Source organism: Lathyrus oleraceus, chromosome 1 (assembly GCF_024323335.1).
Source record: "Lathyrus oleraceus cultivar Zhongwan6 chromosome 1, CAAS_Psat_ZW6_1.0, whole genome shotgun sequence".
Lineage (NCBI taxonomy): Eukaryota > Viridiplantae > Streptophyta > Magnoliopsida > Fabales > Fabaceae > Lathyrus > Lathyrus oleraceus.
In genome coordinates this window covers 319,750,701-319,760,588 of record NC_066579.1, presented here as the reverse complement: position 1 = coordinate 319,760,588, position 9,888 = coordinate 319,750,701, and the positions used below count along the sequence as shown (strand labels likewise).

The following is a 9,888-nucleotide window of genomic DNA, read 5'->3' as shown; positions in this document are numbered from 1 at the left end:
AACTTTAAAAAAATTAAGTTATGTTAGTTTTGGGAAAAATTTACAGAAAATCAATCGACCCATAAGAATTTGGGGATAATAGGTCAGGGTCTCAAAACACACACAATTGGGAAATCAAACGACCCAAACAAAGTCGTTCAAGTCCCTAGAAGAAATTCCCAATCCAATAGAACCAAAACAATGAAAAAGAAAATCATCACTATATAGAGTTATCATATTCACACTAACACATAAAGACATGATGAGATTTATCCCAAATCCCCTATTAGGGTCTTAGACAAACACACAACAATAACAATTCAACAGAATTCACAACAAGAAAGAAAACATCGTAGCTCATTCATCACAAAGGAAAGTAAGGGAAACCCATAACAATCCCTAAGGACACTGATAGGAGAGTAAGGAACCCTCACTATTCTGCAAGCTTGAAATTACCTAAGTGCAGACAATTCCTTGCCCCTGCCTCGAATTTACCGTAAAATTGATTCTCTTGAAAAACTCTTGAATCCTTGCTCCCAAACCTTCACCTTCTCCCAGCATTCTCTCTGTCTCTTTCACGTTCTGGCAAAATCTATTTCTAACCTAATTTTCTCACAACTTTTAGTATTTATATGGGCTTATTTTTCAAAATTATATTTTTTGCCCAATAAAATCCAACTTTCTCTCTTTCTACCTCACACTCTCCATTATTCACAAAATTAACTCATTCTCTTATTTAATCAATTTAATAATTATTTAAATCAAATAATTATTTAAATTAGATAAATATTTAATTAAATAATTATTTAATCAAAACTCTCATATTCTTATTATTTTATTTTATTACCAATAGTTATATAATAACTAAAATAATACTATTTATCAGCTCCCCCAACTCTTTACCCCGGTAATTAGTAAATTATCACAATATCCCTACATTCTGAAAAATATCACAATTCTCATATAATTATCATACCCCAAAATGTATCCTTCCTTTTGCATAATTCATTGGCATACATCAAAGCATATCATGCATGACCATTGCATTTGGTCATGGGATCACAAGCATTGCCACTGTGTAACTTGTATCTTAACATTAGAGTTTCATCTTGTTTTGCTTAACAACCAACCCTAACTTCCACAAGATATGGTACTTGTTTTCTATTGTAATTCATATAGGTAATCATGCTACAAGTTAAGGCAAGACAAAGGCCCTTTGATCAAGAGAAATTCAAGTTTGTTCATGATGGTTCAAAGTTGGTCCATGTGCTTGTTTCCATACTACATCACTCAATCTCAATGTCATTCTCAAGAGTATTCAAGCCCTAATCAAGTTTTCATCAAGTGATTCTTGTGCCATCATCATTGTGCCTTGAAATGCAAGAAAACATCAAGTTTGCATAAAGGGGTACAAGTTGGTTTTACCTAATTTGCAGGAATGACATGCCTTTGGTCCAAACTCCATAACTCTTTCAATTTTTATCCAAATGTCAAGCTTCTTTGAGAAAAATATGCCTTTTGTAATCTTCTACAACTTTGATTGAAGGGTCAAACATCAATTCATTAATTAAGAACCTCATTTTTGCAAAGGACCAAGTTGCCAAAATGGGCCAAAACCTTGCCATGACCCATACTTTCCACCCTTGCCATTTTTCAGCTCAAGCACTCTTTTGATCCCATTATTTTTGCATATTGTTAAGCTTACGGTAAAGATCATTTTGGCCCAAGTTTGGATCAAAATGCACGATGGAATCAAAAGTTATAGTGTCATGAACTTGGGGCCTCAAAATAACCCAACATACTACAAAGTGCATGACCAATTGCCTAGCCCACAAAACTAGGTCACAACCTCAACTTCACAAGCATACAACTTTTACTTCAAATCTACTTTTGCATCTTGTTCTCCTCCACGAGTTGATCATTTGACTCAAAGAAAATCAAAAAAAGCACGAGGGGATTTGATTCGGCCTAAGCTTGAACACGGTGACCTAAACTCTATTTTGTATCGTGACCTATAATGTTGAATCATGCACAAATTAACTTGGGACCACTTTTCACGCGTGGAAACTCATTTACCATGACCAAAGACATCTGATGGCAACATGAAACGACTTGCAAAGCTCCAAAATCACGAGTTTGACACCAAAATTTCACACGATCGGGATCTGAAAATTTTCAAGTCAATTCACACAAATTCAGACCTATTTCACACATATTTGACTCCCAACACATTCCCTATAAATAGTGGAAGTTTTTGCCTTCATTGACTCCAAACAAATAATCATGATATAGGTAAGACTTTGACAGAAAAATCTACTTAAAGTAAAATATTAAAAACAAAAAAATATCAGTATATATGACATGACACATAAAAGTATAAAATAAGAAATCAAGGCATAAGATTCAAAAATCAAACAAAACATACAAATCTTACAAAAATTTCTTCTAAAACATGAACTATATCTTTATGGAACCACAACCTACTACATCTACCAGGCTCTTTGGGTGATTCTAGTCGAATAATTTCCTTACCCATGTCCTCAATCAAGTCATGTAATGTCTTAATAACAGGTTTACCTTCCTGACTGATCTTTATGAGAGATTTATCAACCAACACTTCATCATCAATTTTATGCTTCATGCATTCCCCATAATAAGCTTCAAGTATATCTTCAATCTCTAACAACTCATAGCCTCTGAAGCAACAAGAAATGTCAAGAAAAACACTTTGCTCATATTCCTCCAAAGCATCATAGCTTACCTTGAGTATCTCTTGGATCTTTTTGTTAGGAATCTTTTCGTACCAATCCAATGTAGATTTCCATTATCCTATATTCTTTCCAAACAAATTGGAACCTACTACTTCTAAAGCCAATGGAAGTCTAGAAGCATAAGTTGCTGCACGTTTTAAAATGCCTTCAAAACTTGAATCAATTGTTTTATTTTTAAATGAGTTCCACTTCAACAATTCCAGAGCTTCTTCTTGATTTAACTTATCTACTTCATATGTTCTTTCAATCCCATGATTTGCTAACAAATGTTTGTCTCAAGTGGTAATAATTACTACACTCCCAAGACCAAACCAATCAAGTCCTCCGGCTAAAACCTGCAACTGCTTCAATTCATCAACATCATCGAGAACCAACCAAACCTTCTTTCGATGTAGCCTTTGTTTTAAGATTGGAATTCCCTCGCTGACATCTCCTAATCGAATTTCCAGTCCCTTTATTTTGGAAAGGATCATCTCTGGGAGATGTTCCAAGTTATGTTTAGCTGAATTTCCTCTCACGTTATGAACAAAACATAATAGTGAATTTACATCAAAAAGTGAATTTACTTTTTGTAATCGAGACTGGAGTCCAACAGGATAATTCGCAACATGCAAAGGAACACGATTAATCTTGCCGGTGATGTTTTTTACTATCTCCCCAATTAAATTGTATTCATATTCATTCCTGACCAAACAAATAATTGTTTGATGAAGTGAATTAGTATCAAGAAGTATATGAGGGACATGTTGAGAATGTGTAAAGTGTGAGTAGTGTGGATAATAGTCCCACATTGGTTGATAATGTGGAGACTTGAGCATTTATAAATGAGAGAACCCACTCACCTATCACCTTAAGGTTTTGGGTGAATATGTGGTGTGTCTCTCAAAGGTGTTGCTCTAATAAAGGAAGTCCCACTATTTTCAATGCTCCCTAGTGAAAAATCTCCCCCAATAAATGGTATCATGAGCCTTTGGTTTCAGAAAGGGACCAGGTTAAGGGACCAGGTTACTTGTATCGAAAGTCAAACGGCGCCATGAGGGTGAATAAGAAACGTTCCGTTGAAGAGTGTCAACGGCGCCATGAGGGTGAATAAGAAACGTTCCGTTGAAGAGTGTCAACGGCGCCATGAGGGTGAATAAGAAACGTTCCGTGCCCCTTTCACTTGAGGGTGAGCATTGTGGACTCACACTTGAGGGGGAGTGTTGAGAATGTGTAAAGTGTGAGTAGTGTGGATAATAGTCCCACATTGGTTGATAATGTGGAGACTTGAGCATTTATAAATGAGAGAACCCACTCACCTATCACCTTAAGGTTTTGGGTGAATATGTGGTGTGTCTCTCAAAGGTGTTGCTCTAATAAAGGAAGTCCCACTATTTTCAATGCTCCCTAGTGAAAAATCTCCCCCAATAGGACATTCAATCAGTATCCTAGGTGTGCCCTATACATTTTCTATTCTAGATAGCACCTGTATATTGATGTTTATTTAAAAAATGACAGAATTAAAATAAGAGAAATTATCCAATGGAGTTCTTAATGTGGTCGCACGGTGATTTAAAATCACAATGTCGGTCTGATGTGGTTGCGGGGTTACCACATCAACAATGCTACGGTCCCAATTGCTGTTATGGAACTCCATTTAAAACCATATTTATAACCACAAATAACTAATACATGTTCAATATTAACAAACATATATTGTAATTCAACCTTTATAAGAGGAATAGACTGGACATATAAAATTAAAGACAATTTAAGAAAGAAAATATGAGGGAAGTGTTTTACCCAATATGAAAATTCTAGTTGGACCAGTTAGATGCTTGGTTAAGAGCCATCTTCCATTTTTGCAACCTCTCCATATTCTCCGCGTTGTTTTGGAACCTCTCTGCATGCTTAGCTATTGCTTCACCGTAACTTCCAATTTGATGTCGCAAGGCAGAAGGATCGACGCCATAGAAAACGGGCAAAACCAAACGATTATTTTGTGTAAAGTGTTGAATGATATGGACAAGTTCGTCTAAGCAAAAGGAAGAAGAAGCATAGTTGAGAGAGAAGACAAGAATGGCAATTCTAGAGTCTTCAATGGCCTTAGAAATTGATGTTTTAATTTCTTCGCCTCCTTGAAGCTCTCTATCATCAATGAAGGTGCGGACTCCTGAATCAGATAGAGCTCTGTAGAGATTTCAAGTAAAAGTGTAACGAGTTATAAGGCATCCAAAATAGATGGAGACATCAAGAAATTTAAGACGCGTACAATATTATTTTGCACAAACGACTTTCTTACATATGGCAATTTGGCAGGATACAGTGTGAAAGGATATAAAGCATGTCCTATATGTGAATATAATACATGTTTTCACTGGCTTAATTTTGGGAAAAGACTATTTTTCTTGGGCATCAAAAATTTCTAAAACTCAATCATCCTTATCGCAGATTGCGGAAGGCTTTTAACGGAGAGTAGAAGTTTAAAATCGCTCATAAACCTATAAATCTTTAACTGAAGATGAAGTTTACTTATCAAACATCAATAAACTTGTATCAATGAAAGATCTCAAGTTAATTGGCTTAAATTCTCATGATTTTTATGTCTTGATGCAAGAACTTCCGTTAGTGGCTATCTATGGCATCCTTCAAAAAAAATGTAAGAGTAACTATAACCAGATTGTGTTTGTTCTTTAATGTTATATGTAATAAAGTTCTTTATTTACAAAAATAAGATGAATTAGAAGATGAGTCTGCAATAATCTTGTGTCAATTGGAGATGTATTTTCCTCCATCATTTTTTGACATTATGGTTCACTTACTTGTTCATCTAGTCAGAGAAATCAGATTTTGTGGTCCAATTTATTTAAGGTGAATGTATCCAATATAGCGATACATGAAGATATTTAAAGGATATACGAATAATAATCACCGACTGGAAGCCTCGATCGCTGAAATGTACATCACAGAAGAAGCTATTGAGTTTTGTTCAAACTATTTACCAAAAATAGAGTCTATATGAATTTCAAAGTCTCGTCATACTGACAGATTTGGAGGTAGGGGTTATCAAGGTTTAAATGTTAAGTCAATGATTTGGGATGTAGTTCTTGAAGCACATTTCTATATATTGAATAATCTTAGTGAAGTTGAACCTTACATAGCTACTCACAAAATAATTATAAAGAAAAATATCCCCGAATGAATGACAAGTGGTTGTTTAATGAGCATAATAAGAAATTTGTAATTTGGTTTAATAAGAGGATTTCTAATGATGATAGTGCATCCGAGATAATTAAATGGTTCTTGTACATGCCAAAATTTAATGTGATAACTTGGACAACATACGACATTTCTAATATTTCCTTTTATACAAAAGCAAAAGACGATTGTAGTACAATGCAAAATAGTAGGGTTATAGTTGAAGTCGAATCCATGTATTTCTCTAGTTTGAAATATAAGAATCCTATTTTGGAAACTAGTGCGTTATATGGTGTCATTGAGGAGATTTTGGCGATTGATTATGTTATTTTCAAAGTGTCTTTATTTAAATGCAAGTGGGTTCCCAATAACAATGGTATACAAACTGATGAGTTATGATTCACACGGGTTGACCTTGGCAATACAACTTATATGAGCGAATCATTCATCATGACTACTTAAGAAAAATAAGTTACTATGTGACAGACCCTACGAACTTCTCGAGGAGATAGTTAATTATTCTCTAAGGAAAATACATTCCTTATAGTGATGAAAATTTTGATATTCCTTCCACTCCTTCTTACGCAACACAAGTGCATACTCCATAAGAAGAAGTTGATAGAGTTGATGTGCATGTTACTCGTAATGATCATCAAAAAGGAATATAGAAAAATTAACAAGTAAGTATTTTATAGACATAATTACACAAGAGGTCCTTTAAGTTATTTTTTTGTAACAGGTTGGCCCTTAAGTTTTTTTTGTAACAACTTGGTCCTTTAAGTTAACAAACATGAATCTTTGATTAAACCAATCACCCCAACTACGTAAAGTTGCACCAAAAGGCATAAAGTAGCATCATAAATACATAAAGTAGCATCCAAAATACATAAATTAAAATCCTAATTCAACACGTTTGTTAACTTAAAGGACCAACCTGTTGCAAAAAAATAACTTAAAGAAACTCTGATGTAATTTTGCCTATTTTATATTCTTCATTCATAATTTATTGCAAGTTATAATTTCTAAGGTTATTTATTAACAAGTCTTATTATTTGAAATTATAGGAGTTTAAAGTCAAGACACCAAGAGACAACACACCAAGACATCAATATACTATTATTTGATGTAATGATGTGTAAATTGTATGTTGTTTTGCGTCATTTTAGTTTTGATATAATATACAATTTTTGGTTCTTAATGGAATTTTGTATTTAAGATGTAATATAATTTTTGGTCTACTTCAATTCACAAATGGGTGTGTTGTTGTTTCTGGATTGATACGATTCAGAAAAATTCAAGTTAAAATATTGGGAATTCTGTAAATTAAAATAAAAAATATATTTAAAATAAAATATTTCACAACGGTTGTTTAATAAAGCTGTTGATATAAGCAATGTGCTATCCAGAATAATAAATGCCAAAAATGTCATTTTTGGGTATCGAACCTAAAACCTATAATAATTGTTGTTATATGTAGCGCAATATCATGTTTACTATAACGGGCAATAGGCCATTGTTATAAACTACACACTTACAATCACATTCAACCTCACAACGGTTGATCAACTGTGATGGTATCCCTTTACCAACTATTGTGAGACAGGTTTTCTGTAGTAGTGAAGGTTTTAAATATTTATATATAAGCGAAGTTATCTCTCGCCTCAATACATAACAGTCATCACTCTCAAAACAAAAATCTAACATCTCTCTTACTCATCTCTCTCATATATCATAATCTCCATTAACGTTTTGACAAACTTTCTTCACAAACATGTAAAATGGAAACCTCAAACTCATGCAACGAACTCGTCTTCTTCGAAGGGTTACCTTTGTTGCATCAAATCTTAGGAAATGGCTACATTACATGTTCGTCTTCACAATAGTTTATGTTTCAAACATGTTTAGAAGTTAACTTAATATGAGCAAATGTATAACCTAAGAAGTGAACTATATTGTTTATGTATCATTATTTACTTTTTAATAGCTTATTTGATAATGTTTGTAGGATAATATGACGTGAATAACTTAAGATAAATGAACTTTCTACTAGTTTTGACTTGTAGGTATGGAAGGTGAATGAAAAAAATTAACAAGGATGAAGCTAAATTGAGCACTGCAAACTTGTGTGAAAGACCCAGAATAACATCCATTCAAATTTAACACAAGTTTGCAACTCTCACTTCAGCTTCATCTTCCTTTCATTGTGGATTCCATTCTAGGATATATACGTTTCTGAAACACTTTATGAGTTGATATGTTGTTGTTGCTAGTAATAAAAGTTGTATGTTGTATGTATTTATACTATGTTGTTGATGATTTTGTTGTTAATAAGAGTTGTTTTTTTTATCTTGTATGTTGTTTAAGGTATGTTGTTGATGAATGTTGTTGTTAAGGTTTGTTTAGAAGACGAGTTTATTATATCTTATGTGGTTTGAGTGTTTTTTCAACCTCTTACCGAATATATAACTTTTTGGATTGCATATTAGAAAATTATAATATTATATATAAAGTTATATCAGAAAACAAGTTACATGCTAGACAATAACTCTTCAGTCCATTGTCTTCATTTCACTCTTTAACAGTTACGACTTGGTTTAATGCTTCTAGTTCTTCAACTGTCCCTTTCTCCACCTCTAATTTTGTTTGCAAAGTAAATAATATTTTGTAAAATGAACTAGATGTGAAGGAATGGGAGGTTGAAGAACTAAGAACATTTAAACAATATCTAACTACGAAGGAGCAAAATGCGGATAATGGGATGAAGTATTCTTGTCTAGCATTGAACGATGTGACTTGAAGTATTATAATGTTCTAGATCAAATTGAAATGTGGTATGTTTAGTGAGCATTGGAGAAATAAGTATTTCATATAATTTATAATAAACTCAGTGTATATATCACAACGGTTGTTTAGCACAATCGTTGTTAAATGTTATGTGTTAAAACTATCACAACGGTTGTTTAAAGTAACTGTTGTTATAAGTACCGCGCTATCTAATTTATAATAACAGTCACACGACCATGGTGGAAAGTACCATACTTACAACACCCTATACTTCGGTCAAACTTTTAAACTTTCGATCATAGTTAGAACATTGTATGCATTTAGGTGTGAATCATTGACTTCATCAAATAAAAGCATACTAGTGAGTCAGGTATTGTATCTTTTTTCTTACATAACCCTTTGATTTAATATTTCATGATTCATCATGGTGTAATTTATCTGATCGAAAAAATTGGTTAGAACTATCGGACTATTCACCAAAGGGACATAGAGAATTCAAATCTCTGTTGGATGAAGCAGTTTTGAAAAATGAATGGATTGATATAGAAGTTAAGATTGTGATTGATTTGAATTCTAATTTGAGTGATGATGATGTTGTTGAAAGTGGAATCCACGTACTCAAACGTTTAAATATTTAACCAACATGGATGATATTCAATTGACTATTTATCTTTACCCAAAAAGAGAAAATTAGATGAATTTATGAATGATTCAATATCAAAATGAAGATTTGGATGATATGGTTGTTGTAGAAACTTGACTTCATAAGAGAAAGAGGAGATGGAACAAGTATTTATAGCGTAATGTTTCTTGTCAGTGATGGACACTTGGCGAACACATATAGACATGAAGCGATTCATGTTTCAAGAAGTGGAAAAGTTAATGGGAGTGGAGAAGTTAATGAGACGTGCAAATGCATGATCTCCTAGAAAATATGAGTAATGATGAAATTCTAAGAGGATCTTTTGAAAAAATACAATGGCCATTAAAGTGGTAATGATGATGATGACGTCACTGTGTCGAAAATACATTAAAAAATGTCCCTTTATCTTTTTGAATCAAAATCGAAACATAATATTTTTGGAGGAAATTTGATATCTCAGATTTTCGACACAAACATTAATTAAAAAAAATACAACAAGGATCATGTAATAAGGGTTTTTTTGAAAAGTCAAAA

The 9,888-nt window shown here is 33.1% G+C and overlaps 1 pseudogene; it reads right to left on the bottom strand.

Moving 5' to 3' along the window:
- Positions 1-2,389: 2,389 nt before the first annotated feature.
- LOC127104948 (TMV resistance protein N-like) lies at positions 2,390-4,954 on the bottom strand (annotated as a pseudogene).
- Between the last annotated feature and the right edge of the window lie 4,934 nt (positions 4,955-9,888).